Below are 9,233 nucleotides of genomic sequence, written 5' to 3'. Positions count from 1 at the left end.
GAATTTCAAGTAAAAGAGAATGACCAGAGTCGCCACTAGGTAAGGGACCTAGGACCCATACGTGACACTGCAATGATCTGCGATCCCAGAAGTCTAGATCCGTTACCTGATTACGTGAATGGGAGGTTTGATGGATTACCACCATATGCACCATTCTCGCCTGGTAATCCGGTCTTCAATTCCAAAAGTTAACTCTCTTGAATTTCTTTTAAAATGCTCATTTAAAGGCTCATTGAGGACCTGGTAATCCGGTCTTCAATTCCACCATATACATCCTAGATGATGTAATTTTAATGTGATTCCTAGATGCATCTTTTGATTCTGTAGATTCAGTTTGGTTCAATCTATGTGAGAGTTCTCCTAAAATCTAATTTTGGGGAAGTCCTAAGTGTTTTTATTAATTTAATTAAGGGTCCGAAAATAATAAAGAAAGAAATAAAATAAAATCCTAAAACCCTACTAGAGTGTGTGTAGGGTCGACTTGAGCTTGGAATGCCATCCAAGTTGCCTACGTACCCAAGCCTCACTGGGATCAAAGTCGACGTAGTTCGGTGGCCTAAACTAAGCTACATGCCTAACTCATCTAGGACACCGATCTAGACTGGACAAACAGTTTCAACAGTTTTAAGAAAAATTAATTAATTCAAGTTTGATTATATTTTATTATCCTAGGACTCCATCTAAGATGCTATATGATCCTATCTAAATGCATGACACTCCCTAGACTAATGCAGGTGGGCCCCACATCCTAGGTTAACTAGGCATGTCCTATAGGAAAAATGGGTTAACTAGTGAATTCTAATATATGGCTCAATTGCTAATAATAGCAACCGGTCATGATGAGGCTAACTGGACTCCTAACTCTAAGACTCCCTATGACCTGGAACTTGACGTGACGTAAGTGTTCCTAAAAGGAGCTTTAAAGGCTCCTACGATGTGAGACCGTGATCCAACGGTTCCAGATTTGATATGAGTTTGGATTTACCCAACCCAAGTTATTAAGTTGGTAATTTTCATCTTTTAAAGGGTTCCTATCACCTAGAAATCAAGGTATTCTAAGGTTCTAAGGGTAACTTCACCTAGACTAAGATTTTGACCAATTTAGCAAGTTGTGAAAGTTTTTAGTGAGTTTTAACAATTTGAATCTAAGAAATATGAGGATTATGATGTTTCTGGAATTTTCTAATCTTATGGAATTTTTCATGTTTTTAAGAATTTTATGTGGTGTTTAATGATTTTTACAAATTTAAGTAATTTATTGGAGTTCTAAAGCAACCTATAGTAAATATCATCAAAATTGATCCAAATTAATACTGGAACATGTTCATAATAATAGTAAATCACAGTAGAAATTTCACACATTATTTATGGAATTTATTATTTTTAATAGATTTATTTATGTTTTGGCGGATGCAAATAAAAATCACTAAAAATATTATATCATGCACAAAAAATTCAGACAAATTCATAATACGATTCTTCTGGGCTAATCCATTTTATTATAGAATTTCAGCTTCCGAGGAGTTCATTTGGTAATATCTCTTTTACACATATGGAAAATAATTGATTTTCATTAACAAATCTAGTAAAAATAATAAATAAACACAAAATCCTTTCAAATTTTTTTTATGATCTTCAAATATCAAAAGGTTACTGAAAATAAAATTTAGTCAAATGTTGAATTATCCTGACATGTAAACGAATTTTTATTCGACAAATATACTTTTTCTAGGTATTTTTTAAAAGAATTTTTAGATCATCAAGATGAAAGAATTCTACTGAAATTTTTGGTTTTATAATGTTCTTTTAACTCAATTAAAACTCAGAAAATATAACCTTAGAAAAAACAATTGATTTTGAACTAGTTGTATTGAAAATCAACTCAAAGATCAATTGAAACCCTAATTCGTTGAACATCCTATTTTCTACATGTAAAACGGTTTTTCTTCAATCAAAATTAGTAATAATATGAATTGACTCATCATAAATCATATTATGATCATGCAAGACAATTTCTCATGAATTCTCTACAAAAAACCATGGAAAAATAAGAATGATTGAAGAACTAACTTTTGATCGCAAATCCGAGGTCTCTAAGGCTTGTAATCCGAGATATACGCTTTGTCAAGCCTTTCGATACGCAAAAGAAAACCCAAATTTGACGAAATTTGACAAAGAGATGAGCCGCTCCAAATAATAATCGAAAAGAGATGAAAGAGATGTGCTTGCTCCACTTGAATTCAAAGAAATATGGTGAACTCGTCCACACAAAGAGGAACAATTTTTTTTTAGGGGAGAATGGCTGGACAAAAATCTACAAGTACCTAAAAGGTTGGTTTGATCTTCTTTTGTAAAGAAAGTTAGGGCAAAAAAAAAAGAACAACAATTTTTCATATGAGAGTTGCCATTTTAGCTTTCGTTCTAATTTTCTCTATTGGCTTGCTTTTTCTTTTGTTTCCTAATTGTAATTTTTTTGAAATTCCATACGAAAGGCTCCAAGGCATTCTATTTTGCATTTCTAAATATTGTAGTTTCCAAAATAAAATAAAAAAAACAATGCAAGATATCATGGTGATTCCCGTCCAAAAAGTTATAAACTACAAAGTTCTGACCCTTTAAAAGATCTTTCCAACGCATGTTTACACTTTATATTTGGCCAATCGGTTAAAGAGTTATGACAATTTTAGTGGGCTGGAATTTCTGTGCAAATGGCACTGCCTGATTTTAAAGCTCGTTTTTTACTTATTTCATGGAAGAACCACGAAAAGTTGTAAAATAGAAAATTATAGCCCTTCTTGAGATGTTTCCAACAAATACAAATTAGAAGTTTTTGGTAGAGTGGTTAAAAAGTTATGGTCATTTTAGTGATCTGATCATATTAGCCCTTTCTCTTTCTCTTCTTGTATGAAATCCAACCCATTTCAAAGAATAATTCGAAATTCATAATGGTGGGCCCACACCATGTGATGCACATGGTGGGTCCCACACACATGGCCTAACCTCATTCACCCCTTGGAAAAATTATTTTTACCCAAAATAACCTCGTTTAATCAACACATATTAGAAAGTGACCAAAATGCCCTCGAACCAGAATACCCCTTTAAGGGCGAAGTTAAAAATAGCAAGTATGCGAGGGAAACTTCAAAACCAGAAAGAATAAAGTTCACTTAAGATGATTGATGACATCAAATAGGATCATTTGGATTTTCATGGAAATGCCCAAATGCCTTTAGAACACAAAATTTTCAAGAAAGATAGATATCCTGAGAAATTATAAAAATAGAAGGTTTCCCAAAATACTTGAAATCAATTGAGACAAACTTTCGGGATAATCTGAGACACATAAGAAATGACCAAAATACCCCTAAGATGCAGAAAATGATAAAACCAGGGAAAACCCTAAGAAATTTCAAAAATAGCAGGTTTTCACGCTTGATTGGAAACATAAGATACCATCAACTAGAGACTAATGGAACCCCTTAGAGACCTTCGGGATTGCAAGCCAACATTAAAACACTTAAAATGAGATGTAATTCCCCCTAAAATGCGAGAATGCTTAACCTAATGCAGAAGACTGACTTGGGATTTAACAGACCAGGCAAACCTTTGACTTTTTAAAGCGTAGTAAAATGGGGGTGTCTACACCTTAACCTGATTCTCGATGTCCTTCCCGGCTGTTAGTAATGACGTCCATCCCAGGATTCGTTCTAAACGGTCATATTTTCAAAACACCAAAATCGTCGGCGATAGGTTTCCACTCGATGACCTGACAACAAGATTCCTCAGAGAGAGCTGCACTCCCAAGGACCCGGTGTGAGTCTTGCAAGCTTATCATTAGCCTTCATTGATAAAATTTCGTTGTCTCCTTACTTTGGCATCCAGGTGCTTCGCACCCTCTACCAAAGAGGGGCATATGTAGACTGTTAGCCCAAGGGTTCCCATGTGTAGCCCTACTCATTATTTTGATGACAACAAACCCACATTGATCGAAGTAGGTTGGTACTAATGATTTTACCATGATAGGCTTACACAGGAAATTTAGAGTACCAAGATCGATTCAAGATAGAACATGGCAATCAAAGGTAGAGTGAAGATCCATCAACCAAGAAGGACAAAGACAACTCAAGTTAATCTCTCAAAGATCAAGACCAAGGTTTCAAACCTAGATGGGAGACCATGTTGAACCTAAGAGAAGAGCAATCAACATCAAGATGGAGTTATTGAGAGCTAAGTAAAATTAAAGACCAAAGAACAAGCATGAATAAGGAAGGCTAAGCATGCTCATTCAACCACTGGACTCAAGAGGATTATTCAAGATTAGGTTGAATGGAGATTAACTTCAAAATAAGTTTGTAAGTGTTTTCAAAGAGTTTTTGAAAATGATTTTAAAGCAAAATCCAAATATCCTTTGAAAACCAACTCACTCCTAATGTTTTTCAAAGATTTGACCTTCAGTTGGATATCCAAATGAACTCCAATTGATATGAAATTTAGTATGAACCTTCCCCTAATATCAACTGATATTCATACCAAATTTGAGAAGAAAACTCAGCCGGATGCTTAGTGATTTGGCCAAATAGATCTTAAAATCAGACTTATGAAATTCCATCTATTGCATCATTTGGATACCCAAATGAAATCCAAATGAGCTAAAATTTGGTATGAACATTCCTCTAATACCAAGTGTATTCTGATCTAAATTTGGGAAGAAAAATCATCCAGAAGGTTAGTGTTTTGGCCAACCAGATCTTGCAACCAGACTTCTGGTTGCATCATCTGCCTCAATGTTTGGATACCCAAACAACATCCAATTGAGTTGAAATTTTAGACAGAACTTCCCCTAATATCTACTGGCATTCATACCTAAAATGGGAAGAAAAGTCATTTATTTACTAGATAAACTTGCAGACCAGACGTTGCGGCAGAAGTCTGGTTCGATCATCTGGTTGATAAAAGAGGGACCCAAACGTTTTCAAAATGAGCTAAATTTTGGTCCATAATCTTCTCTAATATCAATACATATGTGTACAAAACATCAGAGAAAAAGTCATTCATTTGATAAGTGAACTTGCAAACTAGAGCTTGCGGCGGAGGTCTGCCCGATCATCTAGTTGATCCCTAGAGGCAACCAGACGTCTGGTGTCGGGAAAGATGTTACCGTTTGGAATTCGGGTTAGTTCTTATTTTGAATTTTAAAAACCAAAAAATGCCCATTTTGCCCTCCAACGGTTATATCTTATAAGATGCTATATATATGAGTTTAAAAACATCATTTAACAACTTTTTGCAAGCTTGAGAAAGAACCCTACATGTGATTTAAGTTTTTCAAGCATTTTTACAAAAGTTCATCTTCTTTGTTCTAAATCTTGCAATCTACTTTGAAGAAGATCTCCTTAAGCGAACTTGCCATCTATTTGAAGAAGAATCACTTAAGCCCACTTGCTATCAACAATATTGAAGATCTTCCAAGCTTAGTTGTGATCATCTTGGAGTGAGATCTCTTGTCAAGCTTAACTTGCCATCATCATCAACAACCTCGCTTCATCAAGACTCATTGTTCAATCTACTTCAAGAAGCATTGACAAGCTCATTTGTATATCTCCTTATCAAGAAGAAGCTTTGTACTCAAACTAAGTGTACTAGCCTTAGAGGAAGGCACAACACATTCCAACTTCAAGAACATTGTAAAGGTGGAAAGGGCACCATTATTAAATCCCTTGGAAATTGTAAGGGCTCTAATCTTGGCCACTAGGGAGAGATTGTCGGCGAGTGCTCGGAGACGCAGAGCCTTCTTCGTGGGCGAGTGTGGAGGATGTAGAGCCATCCTCAGTGTATCAAACTTCCTATAGTGGAATCCCTCAAGGAGCAAAACTTGAGAAGAGTGGAGTAGGTCTTGTTTTAGACCGAACCACTATAAACCTTGTGTGCATTTGTCTCTTGGTACATCTCTCTCTCTCTCTCTTTACTTTATCTTGTTGTGCTGTTTGTTCCTTATTTTCTACTTGCATGAATCATCCACAAAGTGAGTGTTAAAAGAAATAAAGAGAGTAAATCAACTAGGGTTCCACCAAGTGTTTGATAAAAGGTCTAAAAGAAACTACTCATCTTATTCCTTTATCTTATTGTGGGATTTGTATTTCATTTGTAATCTTCAATCATCTACCAAATGTTTTGATAAAAAGATAAAAAGGAAATAACCAACTAGAGTTTTCAAAAGTCATCTAACAAGTGTTTATCGAAAGGTCTAAGAGATGATATTCATTTAAGCCTTTGAAAACTAATCTTGCAAAAGTTTTTTTTAAAGGATAATTTTTTTAATACCAAACCAATTCACCCCCCTCTTGGTTGCCTAACTAGGATTTCATAGACACCGAATTTTCTCAAGATAATATTAGTGATAGGTGACATGAGGAAGAACCTTATGACGAGTTCCAGAGCACCAGTTGTGTTTCTCTCAATCTCTCTTTAGGGCAGTAAACTATTTCTGAAAGCTGTTTCACCACCACCAGAAAGCTTGTTTCAACACGGTAACCACCTTTTTCAGCAAACCAAAAGCCTGTCTACACAGCACCCGCCTTTTACGGCATCAACCAGTAAGCCCGTCTACACGCGGCATTCCCAATCGATAGGTTAACTTTGGATCCGACTCTCTTTTTGCACCCAAAGGACACCCTGTCTCTTGAAAGTACTTGATTTCTAGTTTATTGAAAAGCCCTGAACACAAGGAATCCAATGGACCTGACCGCGTGCGAATCGGTGTCCAATCGGAAGAGATATGGATGACGGAATGCATTGATAAGAGACAAAACCACCGCCACCCGAAAGCCCGTTTGAACACGGCAAACGCCTTTTTCGTCGAATCAGAAGCCTGTCTACATCGCGCCCGTCATTTACGACATAAACCGGTAAGCCCGTCTGCACACGGCATTCCCAATTGGCAGGTTAAATTTGGGTCTGAAACCTTCTTTTGGAATCCAAAGGATACCCAGTCTCTCGAAAGTACCCAATTTCTAGCTCATTGGAAAGCCCTAAACATAAGGAATCCAACGAACATGACCGTGTGCGAATCGAAGTCCAATCAGAAGAGATATGGACGATCGAACATATCAATAAGAGACGAAAAACACTACAAAACAAAACAGAGAAGAGACAAACTATCGCGGGAACTGGGGACGACATTATCCACCTTTATGGGGATGATGTCATCCCATAATACGTCCCAGACGAATTCTGGTTCGAACCAGATATTTTTTACCCCTCCGCTATAAATAGGGGAGTGGGGGTAGAGGTTTTTTTACACTTACCTCTCTCTCTCTCTCTTGGTGTATACACTTTCTCCCGGTGTATGTCCCCCTTTTTCAAACCCCGAACCCCTGCAGAAAATTAAACAGAAACTCTAGTTAGCATGCTTTAGAAGAGAAAAAGTAGAGAAACACTAGGTAGCCCTTTTCGAACGTCGGCACTCCGCTGAATTTTCAAAGGTTCAGAGCATCTTTCCTTTTTTTAGGCCGTTGTTTTGCCAAATTTCACAAAACTACGAGCTACTTTTCCATAGTAGCGTCGTTGTTCTGCCGAAATCTCAACAAACTCAGAGGCATTTTCGGCTATATAATGCCGTAACGCCGCCGATTTCTCCACAGCCTTTTGAGATTGTCCTTGTGGTGTTCCAACAAGGTGGAACCCTCATAACAATCCTAACTTGATGTAAAGTTGGAAGCCCAAAAAATAAGAAGTGAAAATCTGCTTGACATAGGCTTCTCGGAACTCCGAGAGAATTCTTGGAGCTCCGAGCTCGGAACTCCGAGACATTCCTCGGAGCTCCGAGAAATGGTCCAGTAGACATTTTCCAACTTCTGTTTGAATTCCCGGAACTCCGAGATTTTTTCTTGGAACTCCGAGAACACTATAATGGTCGGATTTTTAGCCGTTGGGAATTTTCCAGGAATTACCACAATGCCACTTAACGGTCATATTTTGGTTTTCCTATATATATGGGCATTCTAAACTTCAAGAAAAGAATCCTAACACTCTTAAACTCCATTTGAACATCCAAAGAGTGAATCAAACTTGATTAATGCCTCTCATCCTCTAAAGATTAGGATTTAGATCATAGGCAAAATTTGTACATCTTCTACATTTTGTAAACCCTTGTGAGGGATTTTTTGTTCTTTCTTTCTTACTCAAAGAACTTGTATTGGGCGAGTGTTCGGAGAAGCGAAGCCCACTCTCCGTGGTGAAGATTGCCACCAAGGTTAAAGGTAATCGGAATTTGTAATCGGCACCGATCTTCGCCGAAGTTAAGAAGATCACATAGTGAAGCCATCAACGGGTTTGGTCGGTGGAGTGGAGTAGGCCTCGTGTTTAGAGGACCAAACCACTTTAAATCTCGGGTGCAATTTCTCTTGCTCTTGCTTTTTATTTGCATTTGCACTTTAGATTTGACTTGTGTGCTTGAATTTTATTGTTGATCGCTTAATTTCCAAAATTGGGTTTGAGTTTTCAAAAGAATTAAAACTTGTTAGAAACCTAATTCTTCCCTCCTCATTTGTTGCCAATTCGGGACCACCCTTGGATTTTCATCCTTCATTGTGCCTTGATTTGAGAAAATCATTTGAGATTGGTTTAGGTTTAAACTTATTTATCTTTGAGAGTATATTAAGAGCTTCATTGTGCATTGTAGCCTACTTAGAGGCAAAGCTTTCTTCTTCTTCCCCATTTGATCGGTGGCTAGGGCATCCATTTTTAATTTCCTTGGGATAAGCGCTTAGAACTAGGAGAGTCATTGTAAAGGTGGCAAGGGCATCCTTATTTAATTCCCTTGGGATTGTAATCGCCTCGGAGCCGGGCATCGTGGAGGTCTCAATAGTGGAAATCCTCAAGTACGACCATGAGTAGAGTGGAGTAGGCCGTTGGCCGAACCACTATAAATCTTTGTCTCACTTGTGTGATTGGTATTTCTCTCTCCCTCTCACTGTCTTATTTTTGCTTGCATTTTTATTTAGAATTGAGTGAGTTAGCATTGGCATTAAAACTTGAATATCTTTACATTGCTAAATTGGCCACCTTAATCACTTAATTAAGTTTGTTAATCAACAAAGATTTTGAACTTATAATAACTTCTAATATTTGTTTTAAGTTCAACTTAAGAAGAACATAAAACTAAGGTGAAATTTTAAGAAAAGTTTTTAAAAGGCAAAAATTTTATAAACATTCTATTCACCCCCCTCTAGGTT

Source organism: Tasmannia lanceolata, unplaced genomic scaffold (genome assembly GCF_043159265.1).
Source record: "Tasmannia lanceolata isolate RefF3 unplaced genomic scaffold, GAP_Taslan_0.1 ptg000023l, whole genome shotgun sequence".
NCBI lineage: Eukaryota > Viridiplantae > Streptophyta > Magnoliopsida > Canellales > Winteraceae > Tasmannia > Tasmannia lanceolata.
Note: the sequence above shows the minus strand (reverse complement) of the source record.